The sequence below is a fragment of the Notothenia rossii genome (assembly GCF_949606895.1).
Source record: "Notothenia rossii genome assembly, chromosome: 1".
NCBI lineage: Eukaryota > Metazoa > Chordata > Actinopteri > Perciformes > Nototheniidae > Notothenia > Notothenia rossii.
Window position 1 is genome coordinate 25,064,093 of NC_136912.1, and position 16,862 is coordinate 25,080,954.

A 16,862-nucleotide genomic window follows, 5' to 3' on the forward strand; every position below is an offset into this window, starting at 1 on the left:
GGATTGATGGCAAAGGGAGAGGGACTTAAGTGAGAGTGAAAACACAAGGTAAGTTTAATACTACTGTTTTATATAGGTAAGCATACTAAACATATATTCTATCACTGTATTATATAAGTAATCTTGTTAGTAACCTACTGTATGGCAGGTGGAGGGGCAGTGATGTTAAAGGTGGAGGAGCAAAACTGCAAGACTGCAAACTCACAAGACAGAGAAATCAAAGTTTGTTCTCCAGAGAAGAGGTTGATTTCACTTCATTTATTTCATATTTTCTAAAGATGTGGAAATGGCAACAAAAAAAACTTGAGAGCTGCAACCAAGACAACTGTATCAACATGAGTAGAGAGCCACCAAGGTTTTTCAAGTCCCTCTCTTACTCCATTTTGCCAACCCAAACTTCCAGGTACATGACGGGACACCTTGCTTGTTTTTGTTGTTTGCGCTCCTCTGGCTGGGTGCTGGCAGGTTGAGGGCAGTGTGATGTTGGCAGGTGGAGGGGCAGTGATGTTACGGGTGGAGGGGCAGTGAAGTTAGCTGTTACACACCAGGCTCAAACTTAACACATTGCATCCTTCTTTGCAGTGTCCTTATTCCTGGAAGGGGAATCTGCAATTCCTGCAGAGTTTTGTAACTCGTTGGTCTGCACGCAAAGCGAATTTTTAAAGCCTTCTTAATTGTCTCATTGCTCCATTTCATCCCCTTTGTGGTGAGTCTGCCTAATGCCTTAAGTTGGTCTTTTGAAAACGTTTTCTTATATTTGTTTTCCCTAATTTTCATTGTTTTCTTGAGAGCTGCATTTTCCTTCATGATTTTTCTTAGTGCAGCCTTTGCTTTTTTGGTGATTCCTTCTTGGCTCTTTAATTTTCTCTTTAATTTTCTTAATAGATCTATTTGACTGGCTGCTGGTTCCCTCGTATGCTGACTGGTTGCTGGTTCCCTTGTATGCTGACTGGCTGCTGGTTCCCTCGTATGCTGACTGGCTGCTGGTTCCCTTGTATGCTGACTGGCTGCTGGTTCCCTCGTATGCTGACTGGCTGCTGGTTCCCTCGTATGCTTACTGGCTGCTGGTTCCCTTGTATGCTGACTGGCTGCTGGTTCCCTTGTATGCTGACTGGCTGCTGGTTCCCTTGTATGCTGACTGGCTGCTGGTTCCCTCGTATGCTGACTGGCTGCTGGCTGAGTGGGTGGTGTCCACCCTCCCTGTCTCTCCTCACTAGCCATGTCCTCTCTTTCTTCACCCTCACTTTCCTTTCTCTCAGTCTCCTCATCCCTTCTTCCCTCAATCTTTGAGACTAATGTAAGTAGAAGACATGGCACTGTAGATTTTCGAACATTTAAAATATTATACCACTTAAAAATAAGAAATATGACTTTTGTTACTAAGAGGTCATACTTATTATACCTGTGTCACCTTTCACACTATAGCTGTGATCATGAGCTATGGGCTTTGTAGATACAGGTCCCGGGGTGAATCGTGGTGCAGGGGCCCTTCTCTTTTTGACCACAAGCCTCTGCTCTCAGTCTAGTCTTGCCCTTTTTTGTCTTGACAAACTGGTCTGCATCAAAATGTGCCTGCGGAGTGACTTGAGGTTACTTCACACACAGAACAACTCAGTTTTGTCTGCCCACATACATATTCCATAGTGGTTGGATACACAGCATTAGGAAACACTTTATACTTACTGGACATGTTATACTCATTATTACATACTGTATATAAAATATGACCAAGAATGTGAGACAACTTTATATAAATTCATATCACATCTGTTACTGATGCCATTTGTCATACTTTGTTAAACTCACAAATAATAAAGTTCCATAACTTCAGTTGGGAACAAAGACCACACCTTATCTCCCCAAGGCAATTTCTGCTGTCTGTTACTCCCTCTTTCAGCACAAGAACAAGAGGGGGATTCAATGGAGCCTAAATACCTGCATTGAGACCCTCACCCTGCACCCTGAGTCTCAACTCTGTTTTTTTCAAGCCTTTCCCTGTTTTTTTGTATTAAACAAAACATTAAGCTTTCCCAATGGTGTGGTTTTCGTTTTGTGAAAAAGTGCAAATGCAGTGTTTGTATATAATTACCTCACATATTTTTTTGCTGTTGGTCGTGAAATTGCTCCTGCTGACTTGAGCCAGCCATTTTTTCCTCCGCTCTGTGTCAGTGGGGAAGCCGTACATTCGTACTCCTTTCTCTGAGCGGTTTGAGCATCCCCAGGCAGCACAGCAAACCATGGTGGTGACTAGGAGGCAGCACAGCAAACCAGGACAACACGGAGGAAAAGGCACAGACAAACTGCATGATATGCTATTCCATGTATTTGCAATGGATGTTCCTAAAACAACACATTTAACATCATCATCATACTGCTGCTGCTGCTGCTGCTGCTAGTCCTTTGATAGTCACCTGTCGGTCTCCTGTCCTTTCTGAAAGCCATAAAGAAGACATTAGTCATTTAGATAACTTGTGTCCTCAATTACCATGGGATTACTGAAACTACCATGAATTTAAGAAAATGGTAGAAATTAATCTAATCTGAATTTTGAAGCATTCCTTTAGATCCCCTCCCTCTAAATATATCAATAAACATTAGAAAGTGATGCTCCTGACTACCATACAAGTTTAAGAAGATAATATTGTTTTTAAAGAATTCAAATTTATAAACAGCAACAGGCTCTTTAACCAAGGCACTGTTAGCCTAACATGTAAACTAGTTGTTCACACTAATCCTAATATTATCACTTAATATTAGCAAATTCTATTTTATCTTTAAAACATATTGATGTAAATACATACTCATATCGATTTGTTGTATAAATATTGCAAATCAAAACCTTTATTCACTAATAATTACCAAAAATCGTAGTTCTATCTCCTGTTATCAATGCATTCACATTGACCGCCATGAACTTCTGGGGAACGATCCTCTTCCACATGAACCACGTGACGATAACCGTTGTTGGACTTCCGCTGTCGTAACTCTTCTCACACCATAGACATATAAATGGACGTAGGGTCCCTGACGTCACCCATAGGTTTCTGCAGAGTGGCCGAGAAGCCCTTAGTCGGCGGAGTCGGCCACTCACGGCTCGACAGTGACGTCAGAGTTCAACTCCCGCCTTCTCCAGCCTGCTCCAAATAAGGGCAAAGAGGCGGAGCTGAGGCGGGACCTTCTGCCGCCGAGCTGGAAGTTGGTTATGGCCAGCGCCATATAGATAGAAGAGTTACGACAGCGGAAGTCCAAAAACGGTTATCGTCACGTGGTTCATGCAGACGAGAATCGTTCCCCGGAAGTTCATGGCGGGCAATGTGAATGCATTGATAACAGGAGATAGAACTACGATTTTTGGTAATTATTAGTGAATAAAGGTTTTGATTTGCAATATTTATACAACAAATCGATATGAGTATGTATTTACATCAATATGTTTTAAAAAATAAAATAGAATTTGCTAATATTAAGTGATAATATTAGGATTAGTGTGAACAACTAGTTTACATGTAAGGCTAACAGTGCATTGGCTAAAGAGCCTGTTGCTGTTTATAGCTTTGAATTCTTTAAAAACAATATTATCTTCTTAAACTTGTATGGTAGTCAGGAGCATCACTTTCTAATGTGTATTGATATATTTAGAGGGAGGGTATCTAAAGGAATGCTTCAAAATTCAGATTAGATTCATTTCTACCATTTTCTTAAATTCATGGTAGTTTCAGTAATCCCATGGTAATTGAGGACACAAGTTATCTAAATGAATAATGTCATCTTTATGGCTTTCAGAAAGGACAGGAGACCGACAGGTGACTATCAAAGGACTAGCAGCAGCAGCAGCAGCAGCATGATGATGATGATGATGATGTTAAATGTGTTGTTTTAGGAACATCCATTGCAAATACATGGAATTCAATAAAAATTGAATAGCATATCATGCCGTTTGTCTGTGCCTTTTCCTCCGTGTTGTCCTGGTTTGCTGTGCTGCCTCCTAGTCACCACCATGGTTTGCTGTGCTGCCTGGGGATGCTCAAATCGCTCAGAGAAAGGAGTACGAATGTACGGCTTCCCCACTGACACAGAGCGGAGGAAAAAATGGCTGGCTCAAGTCAGCAGGAGCAATTTCACGACCAACAGCAAAAAAATATGTGAGGTAATTATATACAAACACTGCATTTGCACTTTTTCACAAAACGAAAACCACACCATTGGGAAAGCTTAATGTTTGTTTTAATACAAAAAAACAGGGAAAGGCTTGAAAAACACAGAGTTGAGACTCAGGGTGCAGGGTGAGGGTCTCAATGCAGGTATTCAGGCTCCATTGAATCCCCCTCTGGTTCTTGTGCTGAAAGAGGGAGTAACAGACAGGAGAAAGGGTTATACACACCTATATAGCACACCTATTGGATGGGAAATTGCCTTGGGGAGATAAGGTGTGGTCTTTGTTCCCAACTGAAGTTATGGAACTTTATTATTTGTGAGTTTAACAAAGTATGACAAATGGCATCAGTAACAAATGTGATATGAATTTCTATAAAGTTGTCTCACATTCTTGGTCATATTTTATATACAGTATGTAATGAGTATAACATGTCCAGTAAGTATAAAGTGTTTTTCCATTGTGTGTGTTCTTCCATTTTGGAAGCAAGAGCCAATCCAAAAAGGTGAAAAGGAACAACAGCAGCCAAGCTACCACATCCAGCAACCCCCAAACAGATCCACAGCTGCAATCATTTCCATTAGTCGTTGCAATGGAAATATTTGGACTAAACATTGCTCTTCCACCTGTCAGCACCCAGCTAACATCACTGCCCCTCCACCCGTAACATCACTGCCCCTCCACCCGTAACATCACTGCCCCTCCACCTGCCAACATCACTGCCCTCCACCTGCCAGCACCCAGCCAGAGGAGCGCAAACAACAAAAACAAGCAAGGTTTCCCGTCATGTACCTGGAAGTTTGGGTTGGCAAAATGGAGTGAGAGAGGGACTTGAAAAACCTTGGTAGATCTCTACTCATGTTGTTACAGTTGTCTTGGTTACACCTCTCAAGTTTTTTTTGTGCCATTTCTACATCTTTAGAAAATATGAAATAAAAAATTGAAGTGAAATCAACCTCTTCTCTGGAGAACAAACTTTGATTTCTCTGTCTTGTGAGTTTGCAGTCTTGCTCCTCCCAGTGGCGCAAAAAGTGGGTATGCACTATATGCAACGCATAGGGGCGCCACACCAGTGGGGGCGCCCAACAAGCGATGGTAAAAAAAAAAAATTAAATTAAATAAAAATAAAATGGTATTTTCTTTATGTTTCTAAATGGTTTCTGCATTTCCTTAAGGTTTTAAAACATTTTAGAGGAGTAATATGCTAGAGAAGGGCGCCCTATCTCATAAGATTCCATCATAGAATTTTGACATAGAGGAGGGAGCACGAGCAGGGACGCCGTGAACACTGAGGAGCAGGCGCTCGTTGTGAGTTAACGTCAAAAAGAAATCATGGATAAACCAAAAAAGCGGTCGGGGGCAGAAAATAGAAAAAGAAAGAGGGAAAAGGAGACGGCGTGTCAAGGGATGCGACAACAGCTAAATAAGTGGATGTTGAAAGGCAACAGGTAGGAATAGGATGATTTAAAGTGTGACGTCTGTCTGTGCTTGGAAATATTGACTGGCTAGCGTATGCTAACACTGGGCATGTAGCAGCCAAAGGTGGGTGGGTTTATGGCTAGCTTAGAATATGCAAACCAATGTTGCTGCGCCAGCGCTGACATGGAAAGTATGAGGTAGCATGTACAATAAATGACAAGAATCTGGAAAACATAACTAATGCAATAACTCTGGTTTATCATGGAATCATGCACACATTTGCTACCAAATAAGAGGCTTGCAAATGTCAGTTCATGTTAACAGACTGTTCTCAGATTGGCTAGTGTTTGCTAACACTAGCAGCTGAAGTGTGGTTTACGGCTAGCTTTAATGCAAACCGATGTTTCTGATAGCTACATTTAGATTTTGGTTAAACCCCATGCATGTCACGTCCAAATTGTATTAAGGTAAAATAACAACTGGTAAATATAAGGTAGCATGCACAATAAATGTCAAGAAGCTGGAAAACATAGCTAACCATGGAATCATTTAAATATGTTGTGCTGCCATTAGCTGTCTATGTTAGCTGTGCTGTCAGACATACAGGCTATACATCTGTTTGGTGACACAGAAGCTGTTATTACAGGGTCACATCTCTTTACAGGTCTGTGCTAAGTAGCTCTCCGTATTTGTTCTTTTAAAATTCAAAATGTGAATGTACTTTCAACAGCAGCACAACCTTACACGGCATAATAGTGTTTTTTATTTGTTCTTTTAAAATCCAAAATGTGAATGTACTTTCAACAGCAGCACAACCTTACACGGCATAATAGTGTTGTTTTTTTTATTATTAAGTTGCCTTATCACTGGGCTGATATAATAATTTAATTTAGACAGCTGCTTTAACAGTGAATTCATTTTATTCAGGTGTGAGGATGGTGGCTCAGGAAAGACAGGGGAAGGCAACAGGTAGGTCTAACATTAGGTGTAAGTGTAGGGGTCTTGATACCAACAGATTCATTTCTTAATATTATTTTAATATTATTAATAAGGAAAAACTAATATGGAAAATCTATTTCATAATGTTTGTTTGACAATATATCTTAGTGGAAAAGAACACAGGCAAGGAGTGAATGAGACAGACATGAGGTCGGCGATGGCATCAAGTACAGATGAGACCAGTGATGATGTCAGGTAGTAGGAGTTCTATTAGTTTGACCACACAAAACTCAATGTCCAGTATGGTTTGAAGTTCTGTTGACCAACCTATTCACTGTGTCCTTTTTGGGGATAATAGTGCAGACAGAGATGGAGAGCCACTCACCACAGAGGTGGAATTTGAGGAGATTGTCGAACCGAGAGGTGACGATGAGGTGGAAGAGAATGTCGAACCGAGAGGTGAAGATGAGGTGGAAGAGAATGTGGAACAGAGAGGTGAAGATGAGGTGGAAGAGAATGTCGAACAGAGAGGTGAAGATGAGGTGGAAGAGAATGTGGAACAGAGAGGTGAAGATGAGGTGGAAGAGAATGTGGAACAGAGAGGTGAAGATGAGGTGGAAGAGAATGTCGAACCGAGAGGTGAAGATGAGGTGGAAGAGAATGTGGAACAGAGAGGTGAAGATGAGGTGGAAGAGAATGTCGAACAGAGAGGTGAAGATGAGGTGGAAGAGATTGTCGAACCGAGAGGTGAAGATGAGGTGGAAGAGAATGTCGAACCGAGAGGTGAAGATGAGGTGGAAGAGAATGTGGAACAGAGAGGTGAAGATGAGGTGGAAGAGATTGTCGAACCGAGAGGTGAAGATGAGGTGGAAGAGAATGTCGAACCGAGAGGTGAAGATGAGGTGGAAGAGAATGTGGAACAGAGAGGTGAAGATGAGGTGGAAGAGAATGTCGAACCGAGAGGTGAAGATGAGGTGGAAGAGAATGTGGAACAGAGAGGTGAAGATGAGGTGGAAGAGAATGTCGAACAGAGAGGTGAAGATGAGGTTGTGGAACAGAGAGGTGAAGAGGAGAGGGCTGAGTCAAGGCCTTACTCAGAAGATCCATCAGACTGGCCACCACCACATCAGATTGGGGACTCATTTAGGCAGTGTGTTGTTGAAAATGGCCCAAACAAATGTCCTGATGGGCCATATCCAAGATCAGAGAAGTCTAGAAGGTGTTTTTCGAAAGCGTATTGTTTTCGCACAATGTCAAATGGAGAGAAAGTTGCACGAGATTGGTTACTGTATTCTAAAAGTACGAATAAGGTGTATTGTTTTGCGTGTAAACTTTTCGGTGGAGCTAGCGTTGTTGACACACGCTTTGTGGTGGGATATAATAACTGGCAGAGTCTTTCAAAAACGCTGCAGCACCATGAAACCAGTGGTTTACACATCAACGCGTATCTTTTGTGGAAAGAATTAACATCTCGCTTACGCCTTGGTAAGACAATTGACAGTACCTTGCAAAAAGCCATAGAAGCTGAAAAGGCACACTGGAGAAGCGTGTTAACGAGAGTGATCGATTGCATACTCTTTCTCGCAGAAAGGAACTTGCCACTGAGGGGGAAGAATGCTACATTAGGAGATCCTAAAAATGGAAATTTTCTGGGTGTCCTTGAGGTCATAGCACGATATGATGTCACACTAGCAGAGCATCTTAGAAAGGTAGCGGCTAAAAAAACCACAGGATATCTTTCCTGGTGCACTCAGAATGAATTTTTAGATTCAATTGCAGACTGTGTACTTGGTAAAATTTGTGCCCAGGTCAAAGCCTCCAAGTACTTTGCTGTGGAGTTGGATTGCACTCCTGACATTTCAAAGCAGGAGCAGGCCTCAGTCATAATCCGGTATGTTCATACGGACGACAAAAAGAAAGCCACCATCAATGAGTCTTTTGTTGGCTTCATAGTTGTGAAGGACACAACTGGTAAAGGTCTCACAGAAACACTGACTGGGGTGCTGGATAGCCTGGGGTTGGAGTTGAAGAATTGTAGGGGACAGAGTTATGACAATGGCTCGAATATGAGAGGTATACACAAAGGTGTTCAAGCCTTGGTGCAGCAGAAGTGTCCAGAGGCACTATTTATCCCCTGCTGTAGCCACAGTCTCAACCTTCTCCTATGTGATGCTGCATCATCAAACAGAGTGTGTCTTACCTTTTTTGGCACTATCCAGAGACTGTACACCATTTTTTCAGCTTCGGTGAAGAGGTGGGATATCCTCAAAGAGTTTGTGGACATTACTCTAAAGCCTCTCAGTGAAACCAGGTGGGAGGCGAAAATAGACTCTGTCAATGCTGTGCGTTTCCAGTTAGGGGGGATTCTTGACGCTTTGGAAAAGCTTGAGGAAGTGGAAAAAGACGGCAAAACAGTCTCAGAGGCAAAGTCGCTCTCTGGCGAGATTGTTACCATGGAGTTTCTGATGTGCCTCTTGATTTGGTATGATCTATTGTCAGAGATCACGTTTGTTAGCAAGGCAATGCAAGCAGTGAACATTTCGATGGACACTGCCATAAGGATGATCGATTCTCTGAAAGAATTCTTCTGTAAGTATAGAGAGGAGGGGTTTCAGAAATCCCTTGACATTGCACGCAGACTAGCCATTGAGATGGATGCTTCCCCTGACTTTAAGGAAAGACGTTGCAGAAAGCAAAAGAGATTTCATGGAGATGATTCAAGCACTGGCCATTTTGAACAGGAACCTGAGACCCATTTTAGGTGCATGGTTTTTAATGTTATTGTTGACACTGTAATTCAGGAGTTGTCTGACAGATTTTGCAATCTTCAGCTTGTGTCCGAAAAGTTTAAGTTCATTTACAAAATGGAACACATGACAAAAGCTGAGTTGGAGGAATCAGTGACAAGATATGCACTGGCTACCGATGATGTTTCAAGGGATATCATTCAGGAAATTTACCCAGCAAGCCGTCTACTTAGGGGGCATGAAAAGGCTCTGGATAAACTAAATGTCCTCCTACAGGAGAACCTTGATTTGGTTTTCCCAAATCTGACAGTAGCCCTGAGAGTTTTCCTGACAATGCCTATGACAGTTGCCTCTGCCGAGAGATCATTCAGCAAGCTAAAGCTGATTAAAACATACCTTCGTTCCAACATGAGCAATGATCGCTTAACCCAATTAGCAGTCATTTCAATTGAAAACAGTGTGGCACGAACTGTTTCATTCGATGCAATACTAGATAAATGGGCAAGTGCAAAGGCACGCCATGTTACGATTTAGTAGCAACTAAAGAGTGCTCTACTACAATCTCAGGTAGCAACATTGTTACATAAGCTACATCATTTTTTAATTTTTTTAATTTATTAGCTTATTTGTCAGGGGCCGTGTACAAGACAGTTCAGGTACCAGAGTTAGCTATAAAGTGATTTACATCTGTGGTTGTTGTTAACAGAGTGTGTTCTAATGGATCTTTGTAAGCTTACTTTTGCATTTTAATGTTTTAATGTTTTATGTTGCATTGATTATAATGATTGTAAATGTGTAAATTTGTTTATTATTTAATGATGGTAGACCTACAGTGGCTGATATGCTTTAAAATAAACCCTTATTATTTAAAGGCGATGTCCAGCAGACTTATTTATTTATTATTACTATATATATATATAAAAAAAAAAATTTGGGGGGGGGCGCCAAAATTGTTGCTGCATACCCCCCTGACACAGGGCAGCTGCGCCCCTGGCTCCTCCACCTGTAACATCACTGCCCCTCCACCTGCCATACAGTAGGTTACTAACAAGATTACTTATATAATACAGTGATATAATACATGTTTAGTATGCTTACTTATATAAAACAGTAGTATTAAACTTACCTTGTGTTTTCACTCTCACTTAAGTCCCTCTCCCTTTGACATCAATCCAAAATCAGCTGAGCTGCAACATTATACAGACAGGTAATAATCAACATAATCACAAGGACACAATATGGCTCTGCTAAAAACACTCACTCTTACACGCACCAAACTTTATATTTATCTAATATTTAACTCCCTCCACCCCCGCATACAATCCAGTTTAGAAGCCCCTCTTCTTAATTCAACAATGTTGGACGAAATGACATTAAGAGAACGGAATTTACAATTAAAAGGCTGTTCAACGTGTGCTGCTAACTTGATCTGGTAGCTTTATCTGTTATCTGTAAACGTTCCCTAAATCTACTAATTTAGGGATAACCCACTGACATCCCTTAATACACATGTTAATTTGAATCAGATGTACTGATAATATCCGCAATATAAATCTTTAAACTTCTTCTTACCTTTAAAAGTCCGTCACAAACGATCTATTATGCTGCAACTCTACTGCGCTGCTAGCCTTGGCGCTAACTTCCGGGGAACGATTGAGAGGCTCCACGATCCGCCATTGCTGTAAAAAAGTGGTCCATTGGAGTGAACGGAGATGACATAACTCTCAGTCTATACGGCGCTGGTTATGGCTAGAAAGGATCCGTCTAGTGTAAATATGACCTCACGTTCTCGTTGTAACTCTCGTTGTAATCGGAGCGGCTCGGAAACACATCTACAGCAGTAACATGATGCAACATACACATTAATGCAGCAGCAATATTAATAGAGAAACCTCAGACATAATAGTAAAACACTGCAAGGGAACATTTTATTGCACCAGGAGCTATCTTGGGACTTTTACTGCGACAATGTTGACTTGCCTGTGAATAAAAAATAAACCATAGTGTTGGTGATCTACAGTGTTGTCATTCTTCTTTGAACACCAACAAGACCGCTAACACCCTATTTCAACAATCACACTCCCTGTCATTGACATAATTAATAGATTGTTTAGCTTCTCACCATCATTTGCTGTGGCCAACTGATGTTGACGATCGTAACTGAAAGGCTACCTGCCAAACGTAAACATTCAGCCACGTGACATTCAGCCAAACTCTCGCCAGAGTTTTACACTAGACGGATCCTTTCTAGCCATAACCCTGGAAGTTCCAGAGCTAGCTGAAGTTACCAAGCTAAGCTAACATGCTCCCCATTTGCACACTGCCGTGGCATCTTACGTTTCTAAGGTAAGTGGACATTAAACTATTCAGCAAAACTATAAATAATAATCTAAGTTATTGAGTTTTTAGCATAATACTTCAGAATCTTAAAATCCCTTAACGTTTGTATGCAATTGTGCTAAATTCAATACTGGAATCAAGCAAATATTAATATGTTTGCATGACATTAGTTATTTATATTTTGATATCACTTAACTATACGTTTAATACATTTAAGTCAAGCTAAGGTACATGTGATGGTAGCTAGTTAGTGCTCTTACCTGTGAGGCCTCCTCCAAACAGCATAATAACCAGACTGTATCATTAAAACTAAGTACCAGTTCTAGGTCCTTGACTTTAGACAAACAATTCAAAAGACAACATGTATTTAAAGACCAATCTTAACCTGAGATATTAGTTATACAGTAATAGTATTGACAATCTAAAAAGACTGAGCAACTCAACAGTCAACTTTATATTTCTTATTGTCTAAAGCAGGGGTGCCCACACTTTTTTGGCTGGTGAGCTACTTTTGAAATGACCAGCTAACCGAGGTCTACCAACCAAAAATAAAATCCCAAATTGCAAGGGTTGCTGAATAACACGTTTTATTTTTACATGGGATAACTACAATAGGGCTGCAACAAACGACTAATTTGATTATCGATTAATCTATAGATTAATGAAACGATTAATCGACTATTCGGACTACTACTGTGTGCCTTGCACAATTTCTCAAACGCTCTTATTTAGCCATCAACTTTTAGATTTAGTTTGAGGTTGTTTTAGGCATGTGGAAACTAACAATGAAGACAATAAAGATGAATACTTGATTCAAAAATACATATATTATTAAATTAACTTAACAAATTGTGAACAAAATTAACATTGCTTTTTATTTGAATTAAATAAATAATATTTCACATCAAAAGAAACAACAATGTTTTAACAAATCTTATTAAATAATCTTATGACAGAACTGGAAACAGAATAGCTGAAACTTTAACAAAATAAATAACTCAGTTACCTCTAATCATTAACCCATGTTTGTATAATGTAGTTAACTCCGTGTGTTGCTGCTAGCATACATAACACCTGACGTGGAAACGTTACTCGTGGATGGGGCCACAGAGCTACTAGAAAGATAGTCAAACCCGGTGCATTCGTCCGTCTGAATGTGGTGCACTTTTGCTAAATGTTTAGACAAATTGCTCGTGTTACCGCCCTTACATGCTAAACACTTTTGGTGACGAGCATTGTCCACCTCAAGACGGGTAACATGTAACCACACCTTGGAGCGCTTCTCTCCACCATCTCCTCCGTGTGTTGCTGCATGTAGCAGATGCGTGTGTGTAAACTGCCCCGCCCCCTTGCAAACAGACGGGGGAGAGAGAGATCTCTTCTGGATTGGAAAGATAGAAAATACACCGACTATAGACGCATTTGTTTGTCTTTTTGCATGTTAGAAACGAGTTGTCGACACTAAGACCAAGAGATAATGTTTGTGTAGCAATAATACATGACCTTTCTCTTTCTCAACTCGCTACTCGGAGGGAAGTCGCTGTCATATGCCTTGTGAACACTCCGATAATGCCTCTCCACGTTACCTTTCTTTGGCAGAGCGACGCTTGCTTTACAAATAAGGCAAATAACCTTAGAATGTGACATCACCAAAAAGATTCTCCCTCTCATTCTGTGTGGAAGTGGTATGTCTTTAGCTGTTTGCTCGTTCCCGCACTCATTTTGTTGTTTGTCTCTCCCGGCACTTGACTGATTTTGTATCGCTTTGCATTCTGGGTTAACAGACTGGAAAGCAATAGGTGGCTTTTTCTGTCAATCAAGTCAACTCCTGAATTAAGTGGCAGGGAGGCCAAGGGAGGAGGGATCAAAACCTGTTTTGTCTATTTTAACGGAGCTGGATTTTTATTTATTTATGAATGACTCGCGATCTACCAGCATTGCCCCCGCGGTCGACCGGTCGACGGCGGTCGACGTACTGGGCACCTCTGGTCTAAAGCATTTGTTATTTTCATTTTCCCCCTCTCATATTCAGTGTGGACGGATTGAGACAGCGTGGTGTCCAGAAAGCTGCAGAGACTTCAGGGAGAAACCTCTGTGTAATGGACGTCCTGTCTGTTGGTTTGGAGAGGACTGAGGGTCTTTCCTCTGTGAGGAGGCCCAGGCCTGATGGAGGAGCCCATGCTGGGCAAAGCTGATACCAACTGCACAGGCCTAGTCTGTCACTTTATTTGACTACATGTGTTTACTTATAAATGTAATAGGTTTACACCTTCTGTCCATATGTGCGTTTTATTTAAAACATTTGATTAACTTTGGGTTCACATTTCAATAAATTGTATTTGTATTTGCACTCCTTTCGTCCATTATACTTACTGAAAATGTTAAATTACACATCCACATCTGACTGAAGATTGGCCCCATTTATTTGTGATGTTGCAAACTCTGCGGTACAAGGCACAAGTGATGTGAAGCTCATAAAGCGAGGAAAATAGAAATAATCATCTGATGGAGTGTAGATGTGGAAATAGGTGCATTCGATCAGCTGACTGTTTTTACAATAAAAGTAGTTTCTTAGTGTACTGGTCTTAAAATCTCATAACATCAGCTTTTAATGTTCCTCTTGGATGTCCCTCTTCACCCTCAGAGAAAGAGGAGATGTCTTCCAGGCATATCCTTTCCTAACAAAAATTACAGGAAACATAAAACATATTATTGCAGAACAAGTGTGTTATTTATGAAAGCGGTGTGTTTGTGTGTTTAATTGTAAAAAAAAATTTATTTCAACAGTGAGCTACAAAGACAATCAGATTATGAATGAACAGTATGAAGTTCATCAACATTTAAATATATGTTATTATCAAAATAATATTTAACTTATCAAAAAGTAGTGCAACTGTAGAAGCTTGCTCTGTTGTCTCACTGAAAGAATAACTTTTACCACGTTTTTTACAGACAATATTGAGAGATAAATAGTAGCAGTTCTCACTATGTGTTAAATATCTTTGCCTTCAATACATTAAATTAGAAAGCTGACAAAATCACATTGCTTGTTAACATCTAAATGTAACTTTTTGCACAGAAAAAACCCTCAACTTCACTGGTGTGTAGGTGATCTAGTATTTAGTATTGTTTAATGGAATGTATATCAGTGTATTAAAGTCAATACTTCATTCATTTAAACCAATACTTTCTTGATTCTTTTTACAGTAGGAAAAAAAAGAGCATTTGTACCTGAGCTGAAGTTCACAGCTGTGAGGAGTCCAGTGCTGTCTCTCACTCTCTGGTCCAGCCTGTCTGCATCACCTGGACACCTTAAACAAACAGATATATATGTAAAGTACCATGTGTACAAACAATATAACTGATTCTCTTCTGTTGAACATGTTGGATTGTGTATTGTCCGAGTCAGGGTCCTTTTTATTCTACTGTAACTTTGGAAGTTGTGTTACCAATGCTTACTGTTTATGTGATACCCATTTGGTAATGCAATTCATAAAAACAACAAGGTTTGGGTTTGTTTTTCAGATGACTGTGAGTTAACGTGTAAGCTCAATAATGAACTCCAGCTCAACCAACCATATTGTAATATCTAAGTAATCATCTTGAAATATGACATTAATAATTGTAATATACACACATTGTTAAGTGTAAGTATTAATATGTCTGCATGTAAATGCACTATAACTGTTCCACAGTAAGAAGGCGCTATAGGCGTAAGGAGGCGCAGCTATTGTAGCTGACGTCAGTTATCAGATATAAGGGATTGTTCCCTCCCCTTCTCTCTCTCTCTCTCTAGCTCTCATGGAGAGCAGGTCAAGTGGTGCAATGCACATACGAAAATAAACCACGCCAGTTAAGGCTAAAGAATACCTCGTCGTCATGACCAGTTTATTGCTATACATGTGACTGTCAACAGGTTATGGGCCCAGATCACGGAAGAGCGAAATAACGATAGCTAGTTAGCTGAAAAGTTTAGGCTAGTTTAGCGGCGGGAAAACCGCGGGACGCTAAAGCTAAGCTAACGGGCAGCTAAGCTAAGCTACAATCAAAAGATGGCGACAAGAGGCAGAAGCAAGTGGCCCACGTTTGACGGAAGGGCAGAAGAATACAAGCTCTGGGAAGAGCGGATGTTGTGCTGTATGCAAGGAGTGGGGCTGAAAGAGACAATTTTGACGGGCCTCACGGGAGAAATAACTCCCTGGATACTAAGCTGAACGCTGACGCATACTGCGAGCTAGCACCACTCCTAGACAACACGAGCTTGGGGCTGATATTCCGGGACACAAAGGACAAAGGCCGAGAGAGTCTAAAAGTGTGAAGAGAACACTGCAGAGGTAGGCCCCGGATTGTATCCCTGTATATAACATTGACCGCGCTGAAGTAAGCTAACACAGAGACCGTGACTGAATACGTCATCAGGGCGGAGCAGATCATCACGGCGCTCAAAAGTGCAGGAGAAGCACCGAGCGATGGAATAATGATGGCAATGGTTATGAGGGGACTACCGGAGATGTATAAACCGTTCACACTGTTGGTGACGCACGGTTCAGCGGACATGTCGCTGGGGGAGTTCAAGGCCAAGTTGCGGAACTACGAGGCCTCAGAAGACTCAGACCCGGTCGCCGAGGAGGCGGGAGAAAGGGTAATGAAGGCCCGGGCAGCGCCAAAGAAAAAGACCGGACCCCCGACGGAGATGGCGTGTTGGCGATGTGGAGAAAAGGGTCACTGAAAAGATAATTGCACAAAAACTGTTTGGTGTAGTTTCTGTACAACTTCGGGACACGCAGACAGAGTGTGTAGAAAGAAGCGCGAAAAGAGTGCTCGGTACGCGTGCGTGCAAGATGGCGGCTGTGGACAAGATGGCGGCAGCGGTGGACGTGAGGCGAGTCGAGACGACGCCCGGAGAGCAGCGGGAAGAGAGGACTTCACCTTCGGGGCGCAGACAGCATACACCAGCTGGTCAGCGCAGCAGCAGCAGGCCAAAAGGAAGGGACTGATCGTGGACACAGGTGCGTCGTCCCACATTATCAACGACAGGAACCGATTCAAGAACTTTGACAGCAACTTCGAGCCGGAGAGATACAGCATGGAGCTGGCAGACGGGAAGCGCACTTTCGGGTTGGCGCACGGGAGAGGAGACGCACAGGTATGCCTCATAGACAGTGAGGGGCGCCGGTGTACAGTGACGTTGAAGAACGCCCTCTACATACCCTCGTTCCCCCAAGAACTATTTTCTGTCAAATCTGCTACTGCAAATGGTGCCA

At 41.5% G+C, this 16,862-nt stretch overlaps 3 long non-coding RNA genes across 3 annotated transcripts; 1 reads left to right on the forward strand and 2 right to left on the reverse strand.

Moving 5' to 3' along the window:
* Positions 1-1,333: 1,333 nt before the first annotated feature.
* LOC307041586 lies at positions 1,334-2,945 on the reverse strand. The gene is made up of 3 exons (XR_013808802.1): positions 2,860-2,945; positions 2,090-2,431; positions 1,334-1,572 (listed from the first exon to the last, which is right to left on the reverse strand). It is a non-coding gene; the product is annotated as an uncharacterized lncRNA (long non-coding RNA).
* A 2,376-nt stretch (positions 2,946-5,321) lies between these two features.
* Positions 5,322-8,797, forward strand: LOC307025370. Its single transcript, XR_013804140.1, has 3 exons — positions 5,322-5,601; positions 6,500-7,114; positions 7,574-8,797. It is a non-coding gene; the product is annotated as an uncharacterized lncRNA (long non-coding RNA).
* Positions 8,798-14,003: 5,206 nt separating this feature from the next.
* LOC307040528 lies at positions 14,004-14,966 on the reverse strand. Its single transcript, XR_013808529.1, has 2 exons — positions 14,830-14,966; positions 14,004-14,276 (listed from the first exon to the last, which is right to left on the reverse strand). It is a non-coding gene; the product is annotated as an uncharacterized lncRNA (long non-coding RNA).
* Positions 14,967-16,862: the final 1,896 nt, after the last annotated feature.